The sequence below is a fragment of the Plectropomus leopardus genome, chromosome 9 (assembly GCF_026936395.1).
Source record: "Plectropomus leopardus strain MGB_pleo_1.0 chromosome 9, ASM2693639v1, whole genome shotgun sequence".
Taxonomy (NCBI): Eukaryota; Metazoa; Chordata; class Actinopteri; order Perciformes; family Serranidae; genus Plectropomus; species Plectropomus leopardus.
In genome coordinates, this window is record NC_142184.1 from 16,303,474 (window position 1) to 16,325,051 (window position 21,578).

A 21,578-nucleotide genomic window follows, 5' to 3' on the forward strand; every position below is an offset into this window, starting at 1 on the left:
CCAAAATAACTCAGAGCTTCTTGTGTTTTTTTGTTTGAGCAATTAAAAAGATCAAAAGTGGGGGGAAAAAAAACAGCCTTTTCTGAGACTTTCCTGTGCAATCATCTTAATTATCCTGGTCAGCGAACCTTTCAGCATCCATGAAATGATTGAAACACTCAACTTCAGTCTGAGAAAGGCAGTTAAAGCAAAATTCAGGGGCAGTGTGTAGGATTTTTCAGCATCTAACAGTGAGGACTACAGATTATAACCAACTGAAATTTCTCCCATGTGCCAAATGTGAACAACCAGTTAGGATTCCCTCAGTGTTGCTACTGTAAATCTTCAGCAATTACTGTCCTCAGTTCCATAACACTTAAAAAAATGATGACATAAAAAATTGGTAAACAGGCTTTTGTCCCAACTTTCTGGTAGTGTGTTGCAAGCATCAAATTCAAAATGAATGTACATTTACAAAATAAAACTTTATCTTGTCTTCATACTTTATTCTATTAACTATAGATCAAATCACAGGGTGAAAACCTTTGCACACCTGTAGGTTGACAGGTGTGTAGGAGAAGACAGAGAACAAAAACCCAATGAAGATCTCTGTACCGAAACGTTATTAAAGCTCACTCTTGATCACCAAGTGAGGCGAACAGTGTGCGGGAGTTTTTGTTCTGCATTGAATATAGGTCAAAAAGGATTTGCAAATCATGCAGTCTGTTATTATTTTAGTTTTACACAGCTTCCCAAATTTTCTGGAATTGGGGTTGTAAAATGTTAGCCATTTTTGAGAGGCAAATGTCATACAATTCCTGATATTTATCTAAAAAGCAATAGCGGCAGAGAAGTATGCACAAGAACCATTATCTATGATTCAAATTGTAAAGTAGATCTGCATCGATTAAAACAACATAATGTAATATTCAGTTCCTATGATGTGAAAGGTAATTAATAACATAATATGCCTGTTTGTTCCTTTGTGTGTGATAACTGCAAAATTTTGCCTCAGAGCAGTTCTTTTTCACACCGTTTTCAGGCACTCTTTTTCCCTGCTCTGATGTTCCTCCATTTTCACTGTGACAAGCAAACCAAAACTTTCCATATGACAACAAAAACAGGACCTGCTCCAAACCATTCTTTGTGAGATATTTTTGTGATTAATTTGCGTTATTTTCTGGCAGCGTCAGTGGCATTGCAAATAAATCTGCGTTATGTAGCCTCAATGGGCGTCCTTTCCCTCTTAATTGATCCATTGTCATGCCTACACAAAAAACTGAATCAACAAGTAGCTGACGTATCGATCTCCTGACCAAGAGTCTGTCTCATCCCAGCTGCAATCGTAATGAACACGACAATGTTGTATCATATGATTTGAATGATTCAGGAGGGGATAAAGGTTAGCAAATTGATAAGTCTGACTAAAGTCTGATTAAATTTTTTTAAATAAAGCCTCTTCTTTGTTCTCATTTTCATAGTCATCATTGGATCAAATTCAATTTAGTCCATGAAAAGACTGTCTTTGAGTACTCTTCATGATATCAGAGCAAAAACAATGTTGTCCTTCAGGCTGGAGAAGTGCAGTTAATTACATTACAATGGGGTAGATTGTAAATAATTTATAATCTATTTGATGGTTGTGCGCAGAACACATGATTATCTGGTAATCTGAGTTTGAGGAACAAAGGTTTGCCTCTTTAATTCCATAGCAACATTATTTTAGATGGTTAGTTAAATAAGATGTTTAATTGTTAGCCGATGATTACCGTAGAACAAATACTAACCCAGGTGTTATTACATGAAGAATCAATGTAATACAAACAGTATTTGCTTGATCCTATGTGAAACTCAGGTTTGATTCATTGTTCTGCATATTTTCTGGATTTTTACAAAACTTTTCAAATTGGGCATACATCTATACTCAAAGCCAAAGAACATTATAAAGTTTTGTAAATGTAAATTATCTAAAACAAAAAGTTACATCAACAATGGTTTGATAGTAACTTGACCTCACCTGAATGAATGTCAGGGGCTGTTCTTTTGCACAGTGGTGCTCTAAGCTTAATGCTAACTAATGTTCATTAGAATTAAGCCGAATACCTGGATGCAATAAGTATCTTAAGTACAAATAATGTAATTTTTACGAGTACAATAGCCTATAATGTGAGTCAATTGGGTCAATTTTGGTAGTCTGGATAAATGAAAATCCTCATTTGGGTGTTCAGTTTCTTACCCTTGTGATCAAGAACAATCTGAAGCTCAATCCTGACATTCCTCTGTTGATAGTTTTCTAAAAAATAATAAATATGGCAACTTCTGATCAGCCCATGTCATGTTGAGGCTTAAAATAACACATTCTGGTTTGAGCCCCACACTAGGGCTGGGTATTGTTAAGAACCTCACAATTCAATTCAATTTCGATTCTTTGGGCCACGATTCGATTCAATTTGATATTGATCCAGTTGCTTTGACATCAATGCAGTTATGTGTGTCGATGTCAGAAATACCCAGATAATTCAATACCTTCTGATATATGTTCAATAAAGCATGCATTATCTGTATTGATTTAGAACAAATTGACACCAAAACTTTTTTTTTATCATTATATTATTCTTTATTAAATAAAAATTAAAACTAAAATAAATTTAAAGTATAGAAAAGTGCACATTTTTGCCTGAGCCTAACTGAACAAAAGTAAAAAACATTTATGCAGGATTTGTCAACCTGCATTTGTGTGATCCACAGCTTCAGCATTAGCAACAGGTTGCAAAACATCTGCATGGTGTTGGCTTAAATGGTTATGTAGGTTCGTCATATTGTTGCAGTGTTTTAACACTGACTCACGAGGCTCACACACCACGCAACTATTATTGACTTTGTGTATCCAAACATCGGCTTATAATGTTGTCAGCGCTGATTTTAACACACTGCTACCTCGCACCACTGTCGCCATGTTAATGAATAAACAACAGACGTTGTTTGGGGGTAAAGCGGGGCCTCTGAACAATGTCAATCACACTCTGGGAGCGAGGTGTCATTACAATGGAATTAATCGATTTCAGGATTTTACGAATCGATACTGAATTGGCAAAAAACATATTGCAATGCACTGATTAATCGATTTTTGCACCCAGCTCTACCCCACACACTGGTTTGAACTCAATCAATCAATCAATCAATCAATCAATCAAAACTCTGCTCATTCCACGTACAGATACAGATAATGGTGTATTTTCTCATCTCTTATATCATCTTAGATTAGCATGTTAGCAGGCTAAGATTTATGAATTATCACTAAACGCAAAGGATAGCTGAGGCTGAAGGAAGTGTTAGTTTTGCTGGTATGAGGTCATAAACACGGTGGTACCTTGTGAAAATAAATGGAGGCTAATACTACTGTCATTAGGATGCTGTTGCATGCTCATTTTTTAATATAGCGTAAAGCTAATGGTATCCTGTGAAACTAAACAGCATATGACATCCATTGCTACTAACCATCAGCATTTTCAGTGACGCCATCTGATTGATTGAACAAATTCAAATTTGGCCAGCTGGTGATACCACACGATCAGTTGAGACATTACAACTTTCATTAAGACTTTCTAAAAGTTATCATATTCAGGGAACAACTGATATTTTATATTTTATATTTCATGGCAAACTTTTACAAAGTTTTTCAGAATGCTTTCCCCAGACAAGCCAAAAAAAGTCTTTAGTTTAATGAGAAAAGAGTCAGCTTTTAAAATAAGAGTGGCCTCTGGCTCAGGGTGATTTGAGCCTGGTGTTTCCTGTCTCTTATGTTCTATTAATGCCTGTGCAGCTACTGACTCACACTTATTCAAACAGAAGTAAAGTCAATTTGGTCAAAGTGTGGATTTAATTCCTTGGGACTCAGCACACAACTAATTACATTTCTGGGTGCAGCTATGATGTCTCCATAATACTGGGTTCATATTTTTTGAGATGTGCTGTTGTTCTTTTTTTTCTCTTTTATGTGCAGCTGTACAAAACGTCCCTATCTTGTACTATTAATGTAATCCTGACATATCATGTAGATTTTGTGTGATCACACTAGTAATTGAATTACTGCGTATTTCATCCTCACATACTGTATATTATATCAGTTTACTATTAAGGTTTCTCACACCTTTACCTGGGGAGTACTATTTATTATTGAAATGTTTTCATGTTCACAAAGAATAACAGAAGAGCTGGAAATATGACGGCAGTGTACTGGTATTTTTTCCATCTTTTGTGAAATGCATTGCCCGGTGCCTGCAAAGAATATATAGATGCTCCAGATGCGCCTGTGCCTCCCAATGATAGCCTGCAATATTTCCATAAATACATTCCTGGTTCTGGGAAATGGCACCAGAAAAATGTCACAACAATCAATGTGTTATTCATGACAAATAAGACAATGTTTGTAATGGAATAGTATGATTATTAATGGCATATGTGATTATCCAAACAGCATATTGAGACAAAGGGGGCATTGTCAGTCATGCTAGTGGTGTGAATCCAGAGGGAGGGATGGCCCTGAATGTTTGGGCTGAACAATTGATCTCATTCAAACTAACACCATGATGTAACTGAAGACAATTTATCAAGTTGCAAAAGCTGTTGTTACAAAAACAAACAAATATACCCTCAGTCAGAAATATAAAATAATTGAATATTTGTATTGAACAGCCAAATCTGATTTGACTGACACAATTCTGAGTATGGTACAGTCCAAAGGTACACATCTCTCTGTGCATTACCTTGTAACATAAATGTTGTATAGTATTTTTACTGTTTAACTTACAATGTTCATGATAAAAGATAAAATAGTTACCACTTTGATGACTTTACAAGTTGTAAATCCTCTCTTTCAGTATTCTCTCTAGTTGGATGTGGGGTTAGCAGCACTTTCTCACCCATTGTATTTCTTACATGTGTACTGTCCATTACAGCCTTGAAGCTACATGTGTAACCCGAGATAGGACAGCTTTGCTTTTTTTAGTTCAAAGGAACAGTAATACCAATTGGATATAGAAGGCAGTTTTTTACTTAATTTTCTTAAAGCAGAAGTAAAAGAAAAAACGTGTGACTCTGCCGTTGAAAAATCACATTACATTTTGCTGACCTTGTACACTCAGCTGGCATTCCTCATGGTGGATTTAATAATCTTAAAAGTTCAAATGTAACTGAATTAAACTTTTAAGCCTCAGAAGCATCTTAAATAGTAGTAACTCTATTAGACACTAAGAGATGTATAGCATGTGTGCGTGTGTGTGTGTGTGTGTGTGTGTGCTTGCTTGCTTGCGGGTGTGTGGGTGGACGGGTGAGTGAAGAGTCTTAAGAGGTAAGACTCTGATTTAAGAAAGTGTTATAAATATTTAGAAAACATTAAAAAAAACAGTTCATGTCAGAATTAACTGTCTTAGGCTTACAGTATGCATCAGTAAAGATTCAGATTCAGGCCTCTTTCTTAACCTGTTGATAAACCAGGTGTGCTTCCCTGCAACATGCACTATTTTCTTTACTGAGATTCACCAGTTTTTAGGGCTGTCTCAAATGCTGTTGCTGTGATACATAAAAATCATTAATCAAATGCTCTGTGTTATATATTAACATACATATTCATTACCCCAAACATCCCAAATAAGCCAGAAATTAAGAAATAGTTGACCAACATTATTCATCAGAGTTTCCCACACACTCATGCATTTGTGGCGGCCTGCCACGATTTCATATGTCACCACGTCTAGATTTTCTATTTTTGGAGCTGGACTGTTCATTAAGAGCGCTGTTGCAGTATATGTAGTGTTTAGTTATTCATTGCACTAACTACAAGCACACTCTGGGCACAGACAGTGCCGCAGAAGCCCAGATGCAGTGAAACTGAACTTTTTTGCACTGGTTCTAAAAGTTTGCATTTACTCTCCTCTAAAGCATCTGTCACCCGTCAGTCTGATTAGCTGTGATCATATCGAATTATCAGTTATCTATTCCACAGGTCAAACAAACCCCTACAGAGGTAAAAATAACTCATCAAGAGTTTTGCCTGTGCTGCGTTCAGGGCATCTAGAAAACGTCCAAATTTAAAGAGCGGATACAGAATGATACAAAGGGGGGGCGGGGGGGGGTTGGTTATTCTCAAACAGGGCCATTTAAACTAAATGATAGTTTTGTAACTCCAACTTGATCTCATCTACTGTCAGTCACCTGCAGTCCAACACTACTAAAACTGGAACAGTTTGACCACATGACAGGCATAAAGATATACTAGCAACATGCAAAAAAATGAAGTGTCTGGAATGGTTTTAAAATTTGCGAAGATGAAAATTTTTTAGCTATGTTTTAACAAATTAACACTGTTACTGCGACATGCACGCCAACAAAGTCGCTAATTGTCAAAACATTTTAGATGAATCGACCAATGGGATCATCTCTCATTTACCCTCAAACCACCCCATCGAAGCTTCAGTCTGCAAGCACTGATATTTATCAATGAGGATTTGATGATGATACATAGTTTCATTATATTAAAACATCTGCGCCGATGCAGTTTCACCAAACAGTATTTACTGAAGTCAAGCAAACCCTGGTCAACAACTTGCAGGCATCTACATCCTTTTCAATAAACCTGTATCCTTCAGTTCTCTGCTAGGTGGATGGTGAATGGACACTCACTTGTATAGTGCTTTTCTAGTTGTTAAACCACTCAAAGCCCTTTCGCAATATGAGACACATTCACCCATTTACACATACTGTACAATTATTTAATGGTGGCCGAGGCCACCGTTCAAGATGCCGCCTACTACTGAGAAACCACACACATACACACACCAATGGAAAAGCCATCAGGATCAATTTGGGGTTCAGTATTTTGCTCAAGGATACTGCTGCACCACCTGAGCCATAGCCACCCAGTTCTATTTGTTGCCATTGTAAACTGCTGCACTCCACATCCCAGCACTCACATGTCATTTCTCCTCACTCCAAACTATACTTCTAATCTTCTCTTGTTTTTGTCATCCAAACTTGACGGATGTTTTCCCACAATAGTATTTAGTTGTTTGTTAAAATTTGATTGCCTGATCTAGTTATAATTCACTGTTTCTGTTTCTGCCAAATGTTTTTGACTCTCCTTTTTTTGTCTATTCAATTTATCTGCAGGCACTTAAAACTTTTAATTAACATTAAATTATTAAAGATTGAATTCTTCCTAATTTACACTGTATTTTTTGAACAGTGTACCAGTAAATTATGTACCAATACATAACACAAAGCTCACAGCAATACACTTTGACAGTATTTCATAGCGAATAAATAAATCTATTAAATTTCACATGTTCACATTAAACTCTTAACGACCAATTAATCAATTATTGATTATTTGTTATCATCCATAGTTACTGACTATTTTCTTTTGTTTTGGCTTTTGATTTACACTGTGGTACATTACTATCTACAGACATGTCGTCAAGGTCTCTCTTAGTCAGTGTATTTCTTATTCTCTTTTTTGCTGAAAGCTGTGTACATTTATTCAAAATTTCCCTGTTGTGTCCCTCTAGGATATCTCAGTATTACTCTGTATCTTGTCTTCATTGGCAGCAGAGTTTCCCAAAATGTCATCTCACATCCCCTCAAGAATGAGCCTGGATTTGCTACATCCTGTACATGGAGGAGGAAGAGGAGACTAATAGGGTTTACAAAAACAGTCACAACAGTCACAGCAAGGGAGCATGTTTTTCTAGTCAAAACCAAACACAGCCTCTAACTTAAAATATTACATCTTTCGGCTCTTCCACAGTGGATTTCTCTATGAATGAAATTCCATACCGCCCATCCGCATATCATACTGCCATTACAAGTACAACTCAGCTAACCAACAGCATATTATAACACCGCAAAAGGTTCCATCCAGCCTGCATGGGCTGGGGTTTGATAAAGATCATGATTTGGATTAAAGTAACTACTTGGTTTGGGAACCTTTGTCCTTTTTATGGTTACAAAAATAACCATGTGGTCATCACTAAAAGAAACTTTACTGTCAGTAGAAAACAGGAAATTAACAGTGATCTCCCGTGTTAAAAATAAACATTTTGTGGTCCCTACAAGGAAAAACTTCCTGCTTTTGTCCTGACTTAAATGAGTCATCACAATTGTTGCTCTCATTTTCTTGGAAGGACATTTTCATGAAGCGCAGCAGGACTTTAGTAGATGAGCAGTTTGCAATGTTTTAGCCCCATGTAGCACATGCCTGACTGTGTTGGAAAGTGCAATGACATTTAATTTTGAGCAGCTCTTCCGTGCTCATAGTGCTATCTAGGCTTGCGTAGAGCCAGTAAAGGAAAGTAAGTGTCTTTCAGGTCTTACAGCTCTCTGGCCACAGGTAGGTTATGGGCTGTGAGTCTTTCTTATTGTGTGTACATTCTTCTTCAATCTGGGATTAAGGTGTTCACACAGGAAGGTTTCAGGGGGAGGTCTGACAGTGATCTGATCTCTGTAATAATGCCAAATGTATCATAAAATGGCATACATGTCTAGCTGCTGTCTTTCCTGTCATGCCTGAAGTGAAGTAGTAGTGCCGGCTATGATCCCTCCTGCTGTGGCATGACACCGACACACTTGCACAGCAAGTTTCCTACCAGGAGTGTCAGCTGATCCAAGGACTTCCTCACTTTTTCCTTCTGAGTGTGAAAAGCAGCGTCAGGAGTTCTGGTGACATAGCAGACCTTAAATGTAGTCATTGATCACAAGTTTGTGATGAAGGAGTTTTTTGTCCACCAAATGTTTTAGACAATGATTCCTCTGTCTTCACCGGTTTAAAGTTCAAAATGTCATGCCTGTGGAGTGACTGAATTAAAAACTCTCCACATTTAAAAGGACAGCTCACATTTTTTGATATGATGTTGCATGACTTACACCCCTAGTGCATGGACATTAGCTGAGATTAAAGATCCCCTGGTCAAAGATGTCCCAGACACTCTAACTGCGGCAAACTGGAGCTGGAATTGTGACATCCTTGGGGCATTTTGGACATGGTTCAAAACACTCCAAAGAGACCTTAAGACAATAGAAAACTGTCTCTCCTCTACATTCCTGTTTTCAGCCTCAGTACTTTTGCAAGACCCAGGCTTGTAAACAATCTGATCTGACAGGTCATGAGACTTGTTTTGGGTCAATATTGAGTCTCAGGAAAGTATAGACAAGAGGTTTTAAAGGTTTCACACTGTGGGCCCCCTCTTAGACAAATTCAAGACAACTGCACCCTTACAGCTGTTCTGTTCTGGTGTTATAAGAAGCATGGATGGATCTCTAAATGGGCTAACAGGGCACTGGCCCAGGGGCCTTATGTATCAGGGGGCCCCCATGGCTTTCACTTGCAAAATGTCACTTATATTAAGAAGCACTGACCAGGGAGAGACTAAAAATGAAAACAAAGAGATGCTATGGAACTGCAAAGAGACACAAAATAACTACAAGAAGATGCAAAATACTACAAAGCAACGCAAGAAAGATCACATCACCTCAAACAGACAAAATATTATCTGAATGACACAATTTCATCAAAGAGAGCAAAACAACAAAAAACGGCTACAGATATACAAAACAACACCAAAAACGTGACCATAAGAAGACACACAATTACCTTGGAGAAACTCAAAAGACTATGAAAAGACACAATACAACCAAAGGGAGACACAGATTTACAACAAAGTAATAATAACACAATCACTTTAAAGAGACCCAAACACTACAAAAAGACACAAAACAACCACAAGACACAAAGTGACTATGAGGAGACACAAAAAGACAAACAAAACTCAGAATTATATCAAGACACCCAAAACACCATAAAAAGACACACAATTACCTCATAGAAACCAAAAATATTCCAAGACAACACAAAACAACTAAAAGGAGACACAAAGTTGTTTTTTTTTTTTTTGCAAACTTCACTTTCTCCACTACATTTCCTAAATAAAATGTGTATGTTTTTTCCATTACACTCCTCCTATAAAAGCAAGCAGGATTGGTGAATCAGTGCTCCTAGCTTGCAAGTTATATTAATCAGAATTAACATGCCATTCCAGTTGGTGGCCTCTTTTTAAAGGTGCATGTATAAAAACAACCGCGGCACAGAGGCTATAAAAATTCTCATCAAATTTTGATGAGAATTATTATAGCTTAAATAATGTCCGACTGGGGACGAAAAACACTAACTACAGACAGCTTCTAGTTACATCACCTCCTCTGTTGTATCTTGCATTGATTCTGACATTTCCTGACATTCCTCACATACCGCAAATACTGCAAATACCACCCATGGAGCACCCCAAAAATCCCCAGGTCTACCAAAAGTGCATAGTGGCGACAAAAACGTTCACCTCATCACCCATCCACACACACAAAATCAATGACTGTTAACAGAGGAGCAAGTCATTCTCTTAGCGTTGTTTTATCTTTGAAATTGACACATGAAAGTTACAATATTTTCAGGTATGCAGCTTGGAAAAAATACCAAGGTCCTGACCTAGATGACGTTAATGGTTGGTATGGCCATGCACAAGACACAAAATGACTAAAAAGACAAAGCTACGTATGTCAATAAGACACCACATTACCTCAGAGACCCAAACTACAAGAAGACAAAAAATGACTACAAAGAGACAAAAACTTACTAAAAAGACAAAATAACCTCAAAGAGACTTAAAACCATAAAAAGATGCATATAGACTACAAAGAGACACAAACCACCACAATGTCTGTGTGTCTTGCACCTGTAGGGGTGGTGGGTCCGTTTGCATATTTTTGCCCAGGGGCAGGTTGTCTCATAATCCGCCCATGATGAGGAACATCTATTTTATGTCATGTCTAAGTGCATTTATGAAACTTTAATCATGATGTATATCGGAGAAAATGTCATCCCAGGGAAGCATAGGTCACAGTGAATCTTAAAGAATGTGAATCATGTCTGTGTGTGTGTGTCTTATGACTCAGAGAGAAGTACAATTCTTGCAACAAATCAGTGGGCACAACTGCAATGACTATCTACCTTTTGTTCTCAGAAAACCAGCATGCACATGCCCCTTTCAACTCACGCAGTATCTCCACCTCAAATCTCTCCTTCCTCCGCCTCACAGTTTGAATCCTCTGGTCTAAATCAAAAGTCTTAGCACAGGCATGGAAGTGTGTGAAACGTCTTTATATTAACTTGAAACATGTTTTAGTATTTCTAACCTTCTTTTCAGGGATTATAGACTGGATAAGCCGCACAGTATTCAATGTACCAGTATTTATGTGTCTTTATCACATTGATAAGAAGTTTTGTTGGTATCTGAACCCTGGGAGTGCAGATGAGATGATATTTTTGCATGACAGAACAGGCAAATCAAACTACAAGACAACACTGTATTGTACTGTATGAAACATGATTGTGTGTGTTTGCCATTGCTGACCATGCACCTTTCCTAACATCCGCATGTTACAACACTTCCATGTCCCTTCTGTTACTGTCACAGCACCATATGTCTCACTCTCTCTCCCTCGCTTTTACTCCCCATCTAATGTCACCCTAAGTTCCCAACAGCCAAGTTGACTCATACACCTCAGTGCCACTGAATTTCTAAATTACCTACTTTCACTGTCAACGTTTGCATTCAGTCTTGTATCCTGGTTATGAATCACTTCCTGTTTTTGATCATAATTGAGATATGGCATTTGCAGCACATGGAATAAAGAGTAAACTAGGGATTTATCATGTTCCTGTATATATGATTACTACATATCCAGGTCTGGAATCAATGACATTTTAAGCCTGGTGGAGGTATAGAATGGATTTAAGATGCTGACAAGGCCTACCTATAAGAAAAAAATGTATCAGCTTAAGTGCTTGCTATATTGAAAATATTTTCACCACTTAAACATGTCATCAGATATCTCTTTTCTTTGGCCGTACATTTTCTCAAGTCATAGAGCTTCTGTATACTTACACATAAGTGCAGCACTGTAGAACACCGCAGATCAGCTGTTTGGGTCAAACAGTCAGCTGTTTATGGATGAGACAAAAAACACAAGAAGAAAATAAATGAGTGATTATGGCAGCGGCAAAGAAATGAAGTTCAATGTAAAGACAAGGTGATGCCTTTATGAATCAGATTATATGGAAAAACTTTTGCAGAGAGAGGCTAAACAGGCTGAAAGATAGAGATGGGTAAGAGTAAGGAAGTTCTATGGATTAGAAAATGTAGTGCAGAAGAAGACAGCTGTCTGTCAGCAAGATAAAGCAATGAAAGTATTCTCAATCTAGCATCCACTTACAGAAGCACTGTATAGTATTTAGTGGCATCTAGTGGTGAGAATTGCAAATTGCAACCCCCTGAAACTTCTCCTGTGTGCCAAGCATGAACTTCTGGTTAGAATTCCATCAGTGTTCAGTGTTTTTAAGGTTCGTACTAATGAGGTTATGGTGGTTTTTTATATTGTTTCTCAAACCCAGCATACATAGTTATCCAGGCCTCTGAAACTAATATATGGCACTTATACGTGCAAATATATAAACAAGATACTCCGCTGCAATACATTCTCAACTCATCAAATATCACCATTTGGTCAGCTGGGGTGCCTGCAAAAGGTGCCTTTTTGCATCACTGTCTGACAATGCAATCACTGACGAATGACTGACCTGACCATAAGTAGTGTGCATATACTGTTTTAGCCACAGAGATGTCCACATTTGCTTCAATAAGAGGAAATCAAAGTATTCACTGAAAGCAGGAACAATAGATTCTCTTCACTGGTGTTCATTGAAATGTCACAAAATAAGAACTATACTGCAACATCTCAAAGACAGAACTGTAATACTCTGTAAAATCACAGAAAAAGTATTGCTGCATTTTAGTCATTATGCACCATCATTTTTGAGGCATGTATTCAATCCATCAAATGCAAAGAAAATTTTAATGAAAACAGTAAAGTAATCCAGAGGAAAGCAGCCCAATTGGCTATTCAGGTCTTTATGTTCTTGGATATCCTCATCATATTCACCACCACATCCTTCATTTATCCTCATTCTTATGTCCTGACGTAAAGTACAATACATCAAACACTTCTCCCTACACCAAATTAGGTACAGTGGTATGACGCAAAGACACAGTTGTTAGTGATGACGGCAGAACACATGGATGCCATCTGCCTGCATCCAACAGTCTGGAGAAACTATCCTCTCATTATTATGTGATAGTGAACTGATAAGGCTTCCAGCTGTTGTACGGTCTGCGGGTTATCTCCCCAGAGGGATATAGTTTCCACCCCCGGCTGCTCTACCTTCAGCCATGAGGTAGAGCAATCCCTGGTCCTAATCTCTTTAATCACTCATCAAGGTAGAGCTTATATTACCCTTTCCTTACTTTTCACTGGACACATCCATCGTCACGTTCATCTTAGTTCCTCAACCACACTGGAAACATGGGTAGATTACATGTGAAAGAGAAAAAGGAGCATAGATGAGAAAATCCTGTGGCACAAGAACTTAGTAGATAAAGGATTATAACGGTACAGTTAACATTTTTTCAAACTTGTTGATGGCTAATGAATTAAAATTTATTTTACAGTACACTAATAAGATGTAGTAAGCCATGCTTTGTATCAAATTAGAACAAAACTAGAATTAATATGGTCTAGTTAATGAACACAGTTATGTCTTAATTAGACACTATACATCTAAATGATGCTGGAATTAGAAACTTATATTAGAAGACAAATTATGTAATATATTTTGACACTATTATACCAAATTATACTCTCATTAGAAACCAAATACACAAACAGACACCATTTTACAAGACCATAGATACACCAATATGATATGATAACATAATGTTTAATATGAAATGTGGGCAGCAGGCATCCAAGAGACATGGCACAAAAAAAGCAAATATAGCAAAATGAAACACCAAACAAAAGTGACTGTAGGGTTGGATTTTACTTTGACTTTTGTTGGCGAGTGTGTTTACAGACAGTAACTAACAATCCTGCGAAGTACATCTTTAAAAAAAGGCCAAATAAACGTATTGTCCTTTGGGCTCTCAGTGTTTTTCTGACTTTAATGAAGGTGATGACCGATATAATATGGTATTACAGCCCCTGTTGGCTAATTAAGCTATGACAGGTCTGTGATGGTAGCATTACATGTGGTGTCTAATTACAGCATGATTTGATATTTAGGATAGAAGCATTTCACTGTTGCATATTTTGGATCTAATATGGCATTGCATTTGATTTCTTATTAGATTTAGGTCTTGTCAAGTGGTGTCTAATAGTGTATTAAAATCTATTTGCTTTCTAATTAGAGTATAATGTAGTATAATAGTGTCTCATATATTTTAGGAATAACACAGCATTAGGGCTAGATGTGGTTTTTAATTACAGCATAATTTAAGTATGTGGTGTTTAGATGGGCTAAACTATTCTTTTACTAGCTAATGAAGAACATATTATTATTTCTAGTTTTATATAGGTATAGGTATATTAGCCCTTTTTAATGCCCTGTAAAATAGTGCGGACAGTCTTTCAAACTTACCAGTGAAGGAATGCAATTCTGTTCCACGGATCACTTAAACCTCACGGCTGCTCATTGACAGACACAAGGCATCAGTGCCACTGTAATCAATGAAAGCTGCTCCTCTGAGACTGCTCCACTTCATTCTTTCAGTCTGCTGAACCCTGTGCAAGGAGAGGACCAGAACAGCTGAGGCAGATCAAAAGATATTAATAAAAAGATCTTTTTACAAATAAATGAGTTAAAAATACTGAGACTTTCATTGGGTAATAGAAGATTTCACTTACCATATTTGCTTTGCAGTTACGGCAGCTGTTGGGCCTCTCATAAAATGTCGACAACGGTTCTGCAAACCACAAATATGTTTTACTTATATAATATCAACATTTCTAAAGTGACGTAGCTCAGATTGCGTGTATATTAGCTGAGTTTCTCATCAGACGGAGGAGGGGATGGTGGATAGTGTGACAACTAGCCGAACCTGCAGCCAGTCAACGGATAGCAGCAGACTACTGTTTGAGACCAACAGAGAGATTATTTTTAACAAGAAATTGTGACATTTTCATTTGTGGCAATCAAACTGGGTATTTTAAGCCAAAACATGGTGTTTTAAATGTCTTAACCAAGCGGTTATTGTGCTTTAACCTAACCACATTTAAAAGGTACATTATGCAGAATTGTTGTGAAGTGAAGGTAAAAGCTAACCTCAGATTCACTCTCGTTTGGTGTTGCCCTGTTATATTTGTGTTTTTTCAGCACTGCGTCTCTTGGATGCCTGCTGCTCTTGGTCTGGCACCTGATCACTACCTTTATATAAAGCTGCGATGTCACCTGAGCGTTCTGGGGGTACACGTCCGTAAGCGTACCGGACACAGAAACTAAGAATAAAATGCAGGCAATGGGCACAGTCTCTGTAGAACACCACCGCACAATTCTAGAGGTTCATACGTGATTACAGAGAATGATTCATTTTACTTTTTTTTTTTTTTTTTAATATTATTTTGGAGTTGCAAATCCTGCTTAGTTTAACTACAGCGTTGTTACAAGATAACATTAAAAACTGAAACATATAAATGTAACATTGTGATTGCAGGAACGTGAAATGCCAAGATTCACTCGGAGGAATGGGTTGTAAAATGAGTTAAACTTGAATCAAAAGACATACTTTAGATAGACCAGATCATTTATATACAGTCATAACAACAATAAAAAACTGTAATTATGATTAAAAATCACTTATTGCTCATAAAATACATTTCACACTGCATTTTGTTTTCAAATTGTACTTTCCTGCCTGTGTTTGATTTATACATGATATGATACTGCTGTCAGTATTTCAAAAGCAACAGTACACAGTGTATGGATCTGGGTTCATGCTTTTGAATGCAGTTTCATGTTCACACGAGACTGTACATTCTCTGCACAGAGCAGGTTGTTGAATAAAACACAGAGTTGGTACTTATGAAAAAATAAAAACTGTCACAACTGACAAGGTAGCAGTAATGTAAAGAGTTAAAAAGTAAACAAAGCAGGATGCAAGCCCATCTGCTGTCTCACATTTTAGAAAAGTTCAACAGCTGCAAACTACAACAAACACATTTAAAACTCCCTGATTGTTTACCCAATTCCATCTGCACTGATGAATGTTTTATCAAAGTTTAGATGAGATGTGAACGATTCATCTGCTGTATCACAGAAAGTTTGTTATTTTAAGAGTTTCGTATTATTACTGTCTAATCATAGAAGCATTAAATTATGAAGGTATAACAGATGACTGACAAATGAAAGGATAAAAAATATGTGTCTTGGTATATATTCAGCCACTGCAAGCTGGTCTATTGAGATAGAGTCTTTTTTTTTTTTTTTTTTTTTTTACAGGAACAAAATAAATACTTTTGATTTTTTTTATATAACAGCCAAACAGTTGGCGTTGACTCTCCAAAAGCCTGAGCCGAAGTACAACTAATGGAAAGATTTAACAGGTCAAATGAAAAGGAGCCTATTTAGTAATTTAATTACAGGAATGAAAGAAGAACTTACCCAAATAAAAATAAAAGAGGGGTGGGATTCAAGTTTGCTCCTAAAAAAAGTCACACCTAAGTCACAAGTTACAAAAACAGATATAAATATGTTCAAATTTAACCAACTGTTCCATGCACAAAATCTCATTTTCATAAAATACCGTACATCCTGAATCCAGCAAATTCTATCAGTTCAGCCTTGTCAAATACTTGTAATATAATTCTACACAATTTAAGTCACTACTTATCTGTACCTTGGTAAGTTTTGCTCTATAATCGCAGTGGTTGAGTTAATAAAAGACATTTATTCTGTGTAAAATTTCGTCAGCACAGATTTGAAATACTTACAAATACAACCACTGGCTACGAATAACATTATATTGTAATTAATTATAAAACACTAATAACTTGTCTTTTTCAACCTACATCACATTTTCCCATGTTTTGGGGATGAATGGGAACAACAATTTTGAAACTGGGTCAGTATTGTGAAAGAGGGCTGCAGCCGGCAGCTGTGAAATAGGCTGAAATATAAACATTTTGGGCATTTGCACACTAGAAGTGTACTAAATGTGAACTAAAAACTAAGTGCTTGTTTGCGCCACTTAGAGTCTCAATGCATGACTCAATTAATTATTTTTAGTGTCTGACATTATAGCAAGGATCACTGATAAACCTTTTTTGTTAAAGAGCAACATCCTTTTTTAACCAAAAGCAGCTCAAAATCACTATACGCAACCCCAACATAATCCATTTTAATAAACAGTCATTTTAGTGTGCATAGAGCCAGCATTTACTTCAACCAAACCAAAGTTGGTGACTGACAAACCAAGATGGCTTTTGTGAGTTCTCTTGGTTTCTGAGTTTTTTGTATGAAGTGTCATTTCCTATGATAAAATTTAGAAATTATAAGTTTTATTTAAAAGACTACCCTGAGACTATATCAGATTTGTTTTTAATTATTTTAAATTATGGGGAGCACAGTGAAGCAGAAGAAGCTTAGGACAAAGGAGAAATTCCTAGTATCATGGGGTGCGGAGAGATCCAGGCCATCATTTATCAGTTTTTATGCTTCATGACTCAGCCACAAGTCCAACAGCAGTCACATCCACAAGGTCTGTCTCCCCTCCTCCCTCCCCCTGTTTTTCTCACCCGTCTAGGCCATTTCCTGCTTACCCTCAATCTCTCACTCACTCTCCCTATCTCCTTCTCTCCCTGTCTCAGCCTCTTCCACTGTCACTCCTCGTCTCACTCTGTCAACACATCTGTCTATCGCTCACTCCATTTCTGCGAATCACTCAGCCCTTTTAACTCTTCTGCTGACTGCTTCCATTGATCTTCATCTCCTCCCTGTTCCCTCTCTAATTTTCCACCATATTCCTCAAATTCCATCTCCCCGCTGCCGCATCACTGCACTTTATCCGTCTCATCATTTCTCATCACTTCATTTTTATCAGCAACTGTCTCCCTGCACGCTCGTCATCCATATAGAAACTCAAAACCCAACTTGCTCTCTCTCCCCAGAGTTCACAAACATGTACACACACACACACACACACACACACACATAGACCAACACTCGCTCTTGTGTTTACACATGCCAACCCTTTAACACTTCGGGGCTTTCCACTCTAGTGTGTCCTCGGAGGGGAGTACTAACATATAGCATGTATGCGTTCCCTTAACACTTACATAACATACATGTTATATAACCAATTACAAAAACTCTTCTCTTTTGCCCCTATTTCAATCTGTTATCATAATCATGACCAAAACCGCTTTTCCTGCCTGTGTCACAGCGTGAAACTGAGAGCAAGACTCATTTAATGGGCTTGTATGTGTGAATGCTGCAGTGATCTATATGCTCTTCTTTGTAGCAGCTTGCATGGCATGGCATGGTAGTTATGCTCCATGACTTCTCCATCAGTATATGGGTGCAACATTCCTTTAACTAAGCTCAGGAGAACAGTGAAGAGAACAAGACCTATAGAGATATAAATACTTCCTATCATCCACCGCTATAACATATGCAGTTTATTCTGGGCAGAAGTTTACCTGCCTTTTTCTTGGAAAAACTAATCTACAGATCACTACAGTTTACAGTAAGGAAGTCTTACAATAGAAAGTGAAGGCATGTGGAAAGTGCAAATGAGCTGCTGATTATGTCACCGTAAGTAAGTAAGTTTTTTTTAAATAGTTAAACTAGAGAGTCTTTGTGATGCTATAGTTCTGCAAATTCACTTGATTTTTATGTTAAAATGATTGATAAATGAATTCTTGTTAATCAGATGCTGAAAGCCATACCTTTTTTATGTTGAGTGGAAGATGTCATACAAAAACTATTAAGAGATGTACAGAATCATCTGCCTGTTTAAACATATCAAGTCCTGTTGACATTGTCAGATGTAAAACTGATGGAATAAGTGTTGCAACTGTAAAACAATGTCATTAAGTCCCGGTTGGTTTTGGTATGTTTTGCTGCCTGTCTACTTAACTAAATGAAATAATCTTATTATATATTAATTTTTACTTATGTGATATAGCAGTTCTGCCCATGCTTCACTAACACAGTCAAACTGAAGTTGCAGGTTGTTAATGCCACTCCAGTCAGTGAAGTCTGAGCATGCAAAATGTTAGCCAAAGGCCAGCTGCTGTGTTTTGGAATTAAAGTGCCTACAAATACTAATTCCACCATAATAATGCTGTTTGGTTTAAATGTTCATTGTATTTGCTTGTGCCTTGGCCACTCCTTTTTATAGAGCTTTGAAACTTAAAAAAAAGTCAACGCTCCAATGGTTGCAAATCGATTTTTAATCCCGTTTTAAATCCTATTCTAACGACACATCTCTCTGATCGAGTGTTTTAAATACGTGTTTTACTGGATAAAAGATTTTAACCATGGTATGGCTGGATTTTAAACTATCGAGGAGTCGGCTGGACTACAGTCTGAAAGCCTGAAATAACTCCAGCGCAAACCTACCGGCGCCTCATCTGTATCGGTAGTTTCCGACACCCAAAACCTGTCATCTGTAATCGGACTCTCATACTCGGTCTTTGATCAATACACAACATTTCTGTCAGTTTTGTTACCTTATCTCTGACACTTATATTTTACTACAAAAAGCAAATAAAAAGATCGCTGACCTGAGAGGCGACACAAGGCGGCTGTCCGAGAAGGTCTCCCTCTTATCGAGCTTCACGGAGGCACCACAATCCGCCACAATCCGGGACGCAGTTTTGTGGGATGCCTCCCATCTGCTTTACCACCGGCCACCAGCGGTCTTGGTCGGAGGTGGTGGTCTGGGGCTCCACACATGAGCCCCTCAAACTACTACACGCCCCTCGCTGTTGCTCCGGGCCATCCGGCTGAAGCCGCTACGGCTGCGGCCATTGCTGCTCTTCACCTGGACCTGTCCCAGTCCCACGCTGTCCCGAGGAGCTTGTAGCTTCAGTTGAATCCTGGCCCTGAATACGTGGTTGCTGTCTGCATGTAGAGCTCACAATGTGGGTTTTAATCATCGTTTTAATTTCTTCTGGAACCGCTCCTCCCTTTTTAACACCGACGGAGTTCACCCAGACAAGCTGCGTAACCGGATGCTAACCGCTCACCTGTGACTGTTTACATGACCTCCCTACATCCACGGTCAGTGTCAACATGATCCGCATGCGCAAGCAGTCCGCCATCTTGGACAGGTCCCTACGGCAGCCTCACTTTGACAAACAGGTGCGTCAGTGATCCGTGCCTCCAAAACGCGAATATTTAAGTGGAGAGAAATTATGCTTGAAAACCTGGGGTCCGTGCTAAAAGAGGTTGTCTCAGGAAAAAAAATGAAGAGTAAGAAAAGCAAAATGTGCATAGACTATAACTGATTATTGATAGAGGAAAACGACTAGTGATTAATGTTTGCAAGTGAGGAGTTTCACAACACAACATTTTTTTAATTATAAGAATTGATTATAATTATAATTCTATATATATATATATATATATATATATATATATATATATATATATAATTAATTAATGTTTTAAACCAGAAGTCTGCATATTCTAACTGTTAAGACATTTTAGAGAGCCCAATGAATTGCCTGCATAAGATAGGTAGCTTACTAGCCTATGTATTATGTATTTGAAACTTAATTTTAACTGAAATAACTTCAGTTCAGTTATAAATTGTACTATATTTCTAAACACATGAATAGAACATAATCTCTATTTCAGTCTTCTTCTTCCTCTGTCTCTGTGTCTCTGCAACTGACAAGTTTTTTTCTTCAAAACTTTACACTAAAGCAGCATAACAATAATAATTTATGTAAAATATACAAAAGGGTAGTACAACATTTGAGCAAGTCAGGGGTCTGTGGTCTGATGTCCATTGTCCTTCCTTTGTCTCCGCCATGGTCTCGGCAGAAGCAACTAGTTTAACCACGCATGTGTAGATTGGATCTGGCAGGGTAGAAAACGTGATAAAACACATGTTTGTCAAAGTGAAGCTGCCGTAGGAAGCTGACCAAGATGGCGGACTGCTTGCGCATGCAGGGAACGGATTGGGCAGGTGGATCGGATATGACACTGCCCCAGAAGACCTCAGGGGGGAGGCAACTGGAGCCAACTCCTGCAACGTCACTTTAGAAGGGAAACAGCTCAGCTGCCCTCAAATCGGTCTAATACAATCAAACAAATTGGCCTACTTAATGCAAGGTCCCTGTGCAACTAAACTTTTTAAATTAATGACCTAATTGCTGGAAATAGCTTAGACTTTCTTATGGTAACTTGGTTGTACCCGGCCAGCTCTTCGGTTTTAGTGGAAGCTTAACCACCTGATTTTTGTCATTTCCATCTTCCTCAACCATTTAAAAAAGGCTTTTTTTTGTTGTTGTTGTTGTTGTTGTTGTTTTTACAAAAAATGTTTTAAGTGCTCTCTTATTTCTTTTAGCAATTGTATCTCATTTGAAGTCCTGGGCTTTCTTATCCTATCCATTGCCTGTAATAATCTTGTCTCCCTCTCTCACTTTCAATC

General features: G+C 37.7%; 1 long non-coding RNA gene across 1 annotated transcript in view; it reads right to left on the reverse strand.

Moving 5' to 3' along the window:
* The window catches only part of LOC121946570 (uncharacterized), a 65,022-nt gene extending 44,739 nt beyond the window's left edge, over positions 1 to 20,283 (reverse strand). The window contains exons 1-5 of the long non-coding RNA XR_015777482.1: positions 19,702 to 20,283; positions 14,824 to 14,882; positions 14,558 to 14,700; positions 13,386 to 13,435; positions 11,970 to 12,025 (exon numbers count right to left, since the gene is read on the reverse strand). This is a non-coding gene — a long non-coding RNA (uncharacterized LOC121946570). The remainder of the gene's footprint in view (positions 1 to 11,969; positions 12,026 to 13,385; positions 13,436 to 14,557; positions 14,701 to 14,823; positions 14,883 to 19,701) is intronic.
* Positions 20,284 to 21,578: the final 1,295 nt, after the last annotated feature.